The 9,717-nt window shown below is 38.8% G+C and overlaps 1 pseudogene; it reads left to right on the forward strand.

Annotated features, from left to right (window-relative positions):
- The first annotated feature begins 3,543 nt into the window (after window positions 1-3,543).
- Window positions 3,544-6,309, forward strand: LOC102863002 (annotated as a pseudogene).
- The last annotated feature ends 3,408 nt before the right edge of the window (window positions 6,310-9,717 follow it).

Raw genomic sequence — 9,717 nt, forward strand, 5'->3', positions numbered from 1 at the left:
CCCTTATCTGATATGTTATTACCAAATACTTTTTCCCAATCAGTGGCTTCCCTTTTTACTTTGTTGGAGAAGTTTTTGGATGTGCATAGGGATTTGAGTCTTAGAAGATCCCATTCATCTACGTTATCTTCTCCTGGTTGTAGGAAGCTACTTTTCTTGACTGACCTGATGTCATTGATATTTGATTCTGCCCTTGCTGACAGAGTTCATGGATGGTCTGTTAGTAACTGGCCAAAGGAACCAAACAAACTTATGCACAAAAAGACTATAGCCTAGGAAAAGAATCAGTCAAGGGGTGCCAAGAAGGATCAGGCACTCTTGTTTTCTTTCCATGCTATCTTACTTTCTCCTTGCTCTCTTTATCTTTTCCCTTTGTCTTCCCAATGACTCATCTTCCCTCTGCCTCCATGACTTCAATCAGCACTACACTCTGGCTCAAGGTCTCATGAGACACTGATCTAAATATTAAACAGTGCTATAACAACAATGCATTGCAACTCCCGAATGTGGCCATTCTAAACCTGGGGCTTTTTGTAAAGAAATTACTTCTTCACTCTGATACACTGGGTAGGAGGAGGGGTGAACTCAGAGAAAGCTCAGCTTCTGCTTCCAAAATATTCCCTGAAATGTTCTGTGAACTGTTTTAGAATGGTATCTATGTTTCCCATTGATATGTCACTATTATTTTTAATTTGGCTGCGTTGATGTTACTGTAATTTTCTTTATAAATGATCTTAAAGAAGATTCTCAAGTGATCCAATTCTCATTGCCAGAAGCTTTCAGGTTTTCTTCTGAGCGAAAAGAAGAATAGCATATAAGTTCATATCCATTTGCCAACATAAATTGCCATTATATAAAAAATGGAGTGTATTATAAAACAATCATAGCTTAAATTAATGGGTCTTCAAATAATGCTTGTTATTGTCAATAATTTTTTAATAGCATGTAAAATCTCCAGGTTCATAAATAACATTTTTTACCCTCCTATTCGGGAAAAGCCACGCTCAGCAATGTGTTATTCATGGCTTAATTATTCTATAGATGCTTCATTCATATGCATGCAGATATATCTGGCAGCATTGCATTTTAATGATGATGCTGAAAGGCAGCAGGCTATAATTTCTAACAGAGAATTCTGTCAGCACTAAACAATAGCAGTTCCTGAACAGGGCTAGGAAATAGCACAGCCCAGAAAAAAAAGGAGGAAAAACCCATTTCAGTATTTTAATTATAATCTACATTAAGGAAATTTTGAAATATTTTTGCGCATCCAGAGTTTCTACAGTTTTAGAGCTATTTTTCCTGGGAAGAGAACAAATTGGAGGATGAGGAGTAATTAAAAATGCCATGGGCTGAGCTACATACAGTCCCTTTACATGGAAGGAGAAAACCTGCCTCCATCCTTTGTGTCTCCTTAGCCTGGCTTCACTATATTAAGGAGTTTTAAATAAAATGGTTTTATTTTTAAAGATTATTTTTATTTTATATTTGCTTGCATACAAAATTTTCAAACGTTGTGTTTCATTTGTGTACATTGTGTTTCACATATTCCTCTATTCACATTGTATGTCATATGATCATTCCCATATATTGTGGTTTTTATAAGTTTTTAAAATATTTTCTTTTTTTAAGTTTTAAATTGTTTTAAATTGATATTTTAATCAGTTTATACACAACTAGGATTTCTGTTCATGCATTGTTGCACATTTACTTCCCTGCCGTATTCACTTTTCTCTTTGAAAAAAAATTGTTTCATTATTGTACAATTCCTTCCCTCTCCCTCCTCACCCCCTTAGTAAAATTAATCACCATTGATCTATGCCTACCATTACTCTGCCTTTTAGGTCCCCACTGGATCTTTCTTAATTCTGTCACTTCCTCCCTGTGCCCACCAAATTCTTCAATCTCATTATTTTTTCATATAATAAAAATAAATTCTTTTTAAAGTAGCGTAAAAAGACCATTTGGGGAATTTTTCCTCCTCAAAGAATAATGAACGCAGGAAAGGGAGAAATATCCTTCAGAATTATCCCCTCCATGATGAATGCCTGCAAATGAGATTTAAGTCTCCAGCATTGATGGATTGGTTTTCAAACTTTCATTTGGCCTTTCTTGGTTTACCTAGGACAGTGAAGCCCATGAGATCTGGAACGTAGTAGAACTGTTAAGTATTTCCCTGTGTTGAGATTTCTTAACAGGGTGAGTGTATTCTTAACAGCTTTCTATCATTGTAAGTGGAAAAACACTTGTGTTTCCCTTCTCTGACAGCTTTCCATCTTGCATAGCTTTTGTAACATTATTGTAATTTAGGATAAAAACCTATTTTGATTATACAGATAGCTACCATTTTTATCATGGTTTTTCATGTTCTCATTTTTCTTGAGAGAGAAGAAATGTCAGAAATGTAATAAACTTGCCAAAGACACATGAAACTAACTAAGCACAAAGTGCTTGTCTTGTTAGAAAATGAATCCTTCTTCTGCTTTGTTCAAGTCTTATAGTAGAGCTATGATTAAGATTATTAAGCTATGATTATCCACTTCCTAAAGAACATTCCTCCTGGAACTCTATGAACTTTGATAAATGTTGATGGTTGTAGAGGGGCTTCAGGCCTTTTGTTCATAGGGTTGCTGGGAGTCGTACTTGACACAGAGGTAATCAACAACAAAAACATGATTAAGTCCTGGTAGTAGTGATGCTTCAGTGGTAGAATGTCTACCTTCATGGCAAGCTATTCAGGTTTAATTCTTAGTCACTCTGTGTACAGCTAGTATGTGTGTACACCAGCAGAAGATTGTCCTGGTGGCAAGGAGCTGCACTGCTAACCAGCAGAGAGATGGTTTGAATCCACTGGCTGCTCCACTGTAGAAAGATGAGCAAGCTCTTCATATGCTATTTAATGCTTCTGAATACCCACTAGAGGATTGGCTATGAGCCAGTTCCAACTCCATAATATATCAGAGCACCATCATGATGCTATATAGGTTTCAATTTAACTTTCAGACTGAGATAGACTAGGGAAAATGTCCTGACATTCTATTTCCAAAATACTGGCTAATAAATACCCTGTGGATTACAACAATTCAGTCCTGTATTGTTCATGGGGTTATTATGAATTGGCACAAACTTGATGGTAGCTAACATTGACAACATGACAACAACAACAACTTTGGCCACATGTATATGAAACTGATTGTTTCCTTTCTTCAATTGAGAAAATGGGTATATTCTAGAAGTTTGGAGTGAAGAAGTATAAAAGGGACATGAGGGAAAGTTGTCTAACTATTATGCTAGGTCTCTTACCATTCCCTTGAACTTCTTGTCATAGTCATCCATATTTTTCTCCACCAGAACACATACGGGTTTTTTCTACTCACTCTACTTCTCCACACCATTCAACATGGATATTCTTTTTGCAGAGACAGTTCTCTCATGAAGTATGGTATGCTATACATGCCTGTTTTTTAGATGTTTTGTCTTTCCTTCTATCCCCACCCCACCCCCCAACTTTAAAGCAATTTATTGATAAATACACATTGACAGATGGCATCATCACATTCTCCTATGAAGGAAGTGTCCATCCTCAGTACTCCCAGTCCTTGCCTCAGGGATGCTGGGACAGCTGGACACTCACCAGGACAGCCAACACCTGCACCAAGCACTCCCCCCTCCCATGGTACTCCTGGTGCAGGGGTACGTGCTAAGGGACACTGCATAGCAGGCAGAAGTAGGTGGAAGCCTGGAAACAAAGCTCCTGCTGGGCTCTGCACAGCTTCTCACTGGTGACCTAGTGTGCACAGAACACCTTCACGAAGTTCTGCTTTTCTTTTATAATGTTGACTTTGAGAAAAAGTGTAAGATTTTATATCATTTTCAGTATTTTTAAATGTTATTAATAAACTTTCTTGTTAACTTAGGTTCATTAAGTTCTGAAATTTCTAGCAAGTATTCAAATATTTCTGTTCCTTTGTGACATTTAAACTGAGAGGTGTTGAACAGGGTTGGTGGGAGTGGAAGGGGATACTGGTAGAGTAGGGAAAGGAATGGGTCAAGACACACATGCCAAGGGCAGAGAGCAAAGCTGAATATACTGATTTCTTCTATAATTAGGAAATGAATGTCTTTCATCTGCTCCTTTCTGTCAAAGGCTTGTCTGTCAGATACTATTCTAAATTTAAGCATTCAAATTAAGACAGACTGTGCACTTGCTGCAAAGGGTCAAGGACTGCAGCCTGCAATATAGATTGAGGCTCAATATCAAGAAGAAAAATAATTTCACCACTGGACCAATTGGCAGCATCAGAATGGATGGTGAAGAGATTGAGATTGTTCATAGCTTCAGTTTGCTTGGCTCCACGGTCAACATTCTTTGCACCAGCAGCCAGGAAATTAAAAGACGTATTGCAATGGGAAAGTCAGCTGTTAGGGACCTCTCCAAAGTACTGAAGAACAAAGGTGTCTCTCTGGAGACTAAGGTGCGTCTGATACAGGCCATGGTCTTTGCAATCACTTGTTATGCGTCAGAGAGCTGGATAATGACTAGGGAGGCTAGAAGGAGAATTGACGCCTTTGAGCTGTGGTGCTGGAGAAGAGTGTTGAGGGTACCGTGAACTGCTAGGAAAACAAACAGATTCATTCTGGAGAGAGTTAGACTGGGCTGCTCCTTGGAGTCAAGGATCCTGAGGCTTTGTCTGACATACTTTGAACATGTTGCAAGCAGGGACCGGTCCTTGCAAAGGGATATCATGCTTGGGAGGCTAGAGGGACGGTGCAGGAGGGGAAGACCCTCTGTGAGATGGATTGATTCAGTGATTGGGGTAATTGGAGTGGATGCATTGGAGACAATGAGATTGGCACAGGACGGAGCAGAGTTTAGGGCTGTTGTACATAGGGTCACTATAAATCACAAGCGACTTGACAGCACATAATAACAACAACAACATAAAGAAGGATATACCATCCACTTCTGAAATAGGCATTCAGAAAGCTTGTGTACAATAGAGTACATGTAGAGTAGACTAGAAAATATGGCAACTGAGGCTGAACCCTCAAATATGGAAACACAAAGGAGGAACAGTTGTAAACAGACACTAGTGACTGGAACATGGGATGTGAAAAACATGAGTGTAGAAAAATTGGACATAGTTAAAAAAGAAATGGACGCATAAATACTGACATACTAGAGATTGGCAAAATGAGACATTTTGGAATGGGACACTTTGAATCAGAAAATCATATGATCTACCATTCCAGAGATGAAAATGTGTGGAAAATGGGGTTGCTTTCACAGTTAAAAAAGTCATTTTTAGATCCACCTTGAAATAGAATATTATGAATAACAGGATAATATCCATACACACACAAGGAAGTCCAGTGAATACCACCATCATTCAAATATATGCACCAAAAACTAGAGCCAAAGAGGAGGAAATAGAAGTTTTCTACGAACTTTTGCAGTCAGAAATCTATCAAACATACAATCAAGATTCATGAATAATTATGAATGACAAGAATGCAAAACTTGGTAAAGAAAAGAAGGATTAGTAGTTGGAAAACATGGACTTGGTGACAGTACTGAAGCTGGAGATAGAATGATAGAATTCTGTACATTCAATGAATTACTCATCACAAATAAACTTTGTAAGAAATATAAATGCAGATTATACACATGGATTTCTTCTGATAGTATGCATAGAAATCAGATCAATTACATCTGTGGAAAAAAATTCCCGGCCAATCTACGTTCCGGAAGGAGCGAACCTGCTAAACGAAGCGATGACCCCTTCTCCAGCTAAGCATAGAGCGAAGATGGATGACATTGTGGTTGTAGCTCAGGGCTCTCAGGCCTCACGGAATGTCAGCAACGATCCTGATGTCATCAAGTTACAAGAGAGTCCAACTTTCCAGCCTCTTTTAAAAGGGCTCTTGAGTGGCCAGACTTCCCCAACAAATACCAAACTGGAGAAATTTGATTCTCAGCAGGTGCTCCAACTCTGCCTCCGATACCAGGATCACTTACATCAGTGTGCAGAGGCCGTGGCTTTTGACTAGAATGCTCTGGTTAAACGAATCAAAGAGATGGATCTCTCTGTAGAAACCCTCTTTAGCTTCATGCAGGAGCGTCAGAAAAGGTATGCCAAATATGCGGAGCAGATCCAGAAAGTCAATGAGATGTCTGCCATCCTCCGCCGCATACAGATGGGCATTGACCAGACTGTGCCCCTGATGGAGAGGCTCAACAGCATGCTGCCTGAGAGCGAGAGGCTGGAGCCCTTCAGCATGAAACCAGACCGAGAGCTCAAACTGTAGAGCTGCTCTTTCTGTTCTGCCAGTCTGTGGTTCTGTGGGGCAGAGCCTGGCTTCATCACCAGTATCCTGAGGCCGGCTGACACCAAAGTTGTGTGATGATGACCAGGGTTTGAAGCTGGTTGGAGATTTTCGTACTCTCTGAGGCAGTTGTGAAGCAGGCCACTCACCCAAATTTAGACTTTGTGCCCCTGTCATTTCCTTGATGCATTCATTTTCCTTATGTAAAATGAACTAAACTAATTCTCAGTGGAAGTTGGAACATTTGAGTTATTAGGAATTCTTTACAGAACTCCACATTGAAATTATTTTTGTTTGTTGGGTTATCAATAAATTGAGAGTGTATAATATAACTGAGGAGAAACAAAGGGATAGGGGAGAATTCAAGAAGCTTTATGTAGCCTCGATGCCTTCATAAAATTTTATGGTTGTCTCTCCAGACTGACAAATATAAAGATCTAGTTTAAAAAAAAATCCCTGAAGAAGCTAATATGAGCTGTGAAAACTAGGCGAAGTGCTAACTGTGGAACAGACCATCAACTACACATATGCAAGTTCAAACTGAAACTAAAGAAAATGAAACCAAATTCACAGGAACCAAAATTTGACCTTGAGTCTATCCACCTGAATTTCAAAACCATCTCAGAAACAGGTTTGAGACCTTGACTACTAATGAGCAAAGACCAGATTAGCTGTGGGAAAATATCAAGACTGTCATCCAGGAAGAATGCAAAAGGTCGTAACAAAGGTGGAGGAGGAAGAGGAGGAAGAAAAGCCTAAGATAGATAGCAGAAGAAACTCGGAATACTGCACTAGAGCACTGAGAAGCCAAAGAGAAGAGAAGAAATAAAGAAATAAGGGAGATTAACAGAAGATTTCAAAGGGCAGTATGGGAAGACAAAATAAAGCACTAAAATGAAATGTGCAAAGAACTGGAGCCAGAAAGTCAAAAGCATTGAACTCACCATTTCTTAAGCTGAAGGAAATAAAGAACAAATTAAGCCTTGAGTTGCAATACTTAACAATACTTTGGGCAGAATATTAAATTATACAGAAAGCATTAAAAGAAGATGGAAAGAGTCACTGTAGCAAAAGGAATTGGCAGACACAGAAGAATTTCATGAAACAATATATGAGCAAAAGTCTGTTATGATGAAGGAATAAATTCAAACTTCTATGAAGGAATTGAAAAAAAAACAACTCCAAGTTCCCAGGAATTGACGGTATACCATTTGACATATTTCAACAAACTGATGCTGCCCTGGATGTGTTCACCAAGTTGTACCAAGAAATCTGGAGGACAACCACCTTCAAGTGACTGGAAGAGATACATATTTGTTTCTATTCCAAAGAAAGGTGACCCAACAGAGTATGGAAATAATTGCACAACATGATTAATACACATTCAAGTAAGATTCTGCTGAAAATTATCCAAAACCATCAGCAGAGAACTGTCAGATGCACAGGCTGGGTTTAGAAGTGGCCATGGTGGTGTTGTTGTTGTTATGTGCTGTCAAGTCGCTTGAGACTCATAGCGACCCTATGTACAACAGCCCTAAACTCTGCTCTGTCCTGTGCCAATCGCACTGTCTCTGACACTCATCCCAATTATCCCAGTCACTGAATCAATCCACCTCATAGAGGGCCTTCCTCTCCTGCGCTGTCCCTCCACTCTCACAAGCATGATAGCCCTCTCCAGGGACCGGTCCCGCCTCACAACATGTCCAAAGTATGTTAGACGGAGCCTCAGAATCTTTGCCTCCAAGGAGCCACCTGGTTTAACCCTTTGCAGGACAAATCTGTTTGTTTTCCTACTTGTTGTTGTTGTTGTTGTTATGTGCCGTCGAGTCGTTTTTGACTCATAGCGACCCTATTTGTCATCTTCTATAGAAGATTTCAAAAGGCAGCATGGGATGACAAATTGGGTCGCTATGACAATTGAAACATACCAATTGCAACTCTGGAAATGCTGAGAGAAAGTGCTTGTCTTTTAATTCTCCAACTCCAGTTCTTGGCATATTCTGCTAAAATACTTTGCTTTTCTTCATGAGCTTCCCATTGAAATGTTCTGTTCAGCTTTTTTACTTCTGTGTTTCTCCTCTTTGTTTTGGCTTCTTGACCGTTTTGTACAACTTTCAGAGTCTCTTCTGTCATCCGTTTTAGGTTTTTCTTCTTCCTCTGTCTTTGGAATGACCTTTTACTCTCTTCATGAATGATATCTTTGATGTCATCTCATTATTCATCTGGTCTTTTATATTTAGTGTTTATTGCCTCAAACTTATTCTGGGGATAATTTTTAAGTTCAAATGTAATAGACTAAAGGTCAAATTTGGTTCTATTGGGTTTGGTTGGTTATTTTTTTTTTCCACCTTCAATTTGAATTGCATGTGAGTAATTGGTAGTCTGTTCCATAGTCAACATTCAGCTTGGTTTTTACTGTTGATCCACAGATGTCTTCAGTGTGATTCCTGTGAAGTCCATGTGTAAAGTCACCCTTTGTGTTTTTTTTAAACAAGTTATTTGTTATGAACCAATTATTGAATGCATAAAATTCAATCTTCCTTGTCCAGTTTCATTTCTGTCTCCAAGATTGACTACTGTTTCTTCCTTATTATTCCCAACTTTTACATTCCAGTCACTAATAATTATTAATGCATCTTGGCTGCACATTTAGCCATTTCGAACTGAAAAAGTTGGTAGGAATCCTCAGCCTCCTTTTGTCTTTGTTTTAATTGTTGGTGCACATATTTGAATAATAGTTGTAGTGGTAAGGAGTTGTGCTGCTAACCCATGGGATGTGAATTCATCATTTGCTTTGTGGGAGAAATATGGTCAGTCCGCTCCCATGTGATTCATTGTCCCTGAAAACCCACTGGAAGGTCAGCTATGAGTTGGTCTGACTTGATGGCACTTAACAAAAGTAGCTAAACTCAAAAAGATTCACGAATACATGTAGCATAAACAGACTATTAAAGACAAAAAAACAAAACCAAACCAAAAGACCTCCAAAAAATCCCCCTCATAAGTAACCAAAGAGAAACTCTTAAAAACATTAAAACAAACCACTTCTCATATAAAGAACACCACAGCTGCCTTCTCTTCGATGACAAAAGGACATAAACTAAAAAGAATTTAAATATTTATAATGTCTTGGTATAAATAACAAGAAAAATGATGTAAAAAATAGTTTCATGTTGTTGTTAGTTGCTGTCAAGTGAATGTGACTCATAGCAACGCCATGAACAGATGATCTGAACCCTGTCCTGTCCTATGCTATCTTCATCACCTCTGACATATAATAAGATGGAAATGGTTCATACAAAACAAGCTACTGTGGCAATGCAGGTAAGTACCCACTATAACCATAAGTATGTAGTTCCCCCCCCCCCCGCTTCCATAGTCATACCCTGG

The sequence above is a fragment of the Elephantulus edwardii genome, unplaced genomic scaffold (assembly GCF_000299155.1).
Source record: "Elephantulus edwardii isolate Elephantulus edwardi_28Jun2011 unplaced genomic scaffold, EleEdw1.0 scaffold00005, whole genome shotgun sequence".
Taxonomy (NCBI): Eukaryota; Metazoa; Chordata; class Mammalia; order Macroscelidea; family Macroscelididae; genus Elephantulus; species Elephantulus edwardii.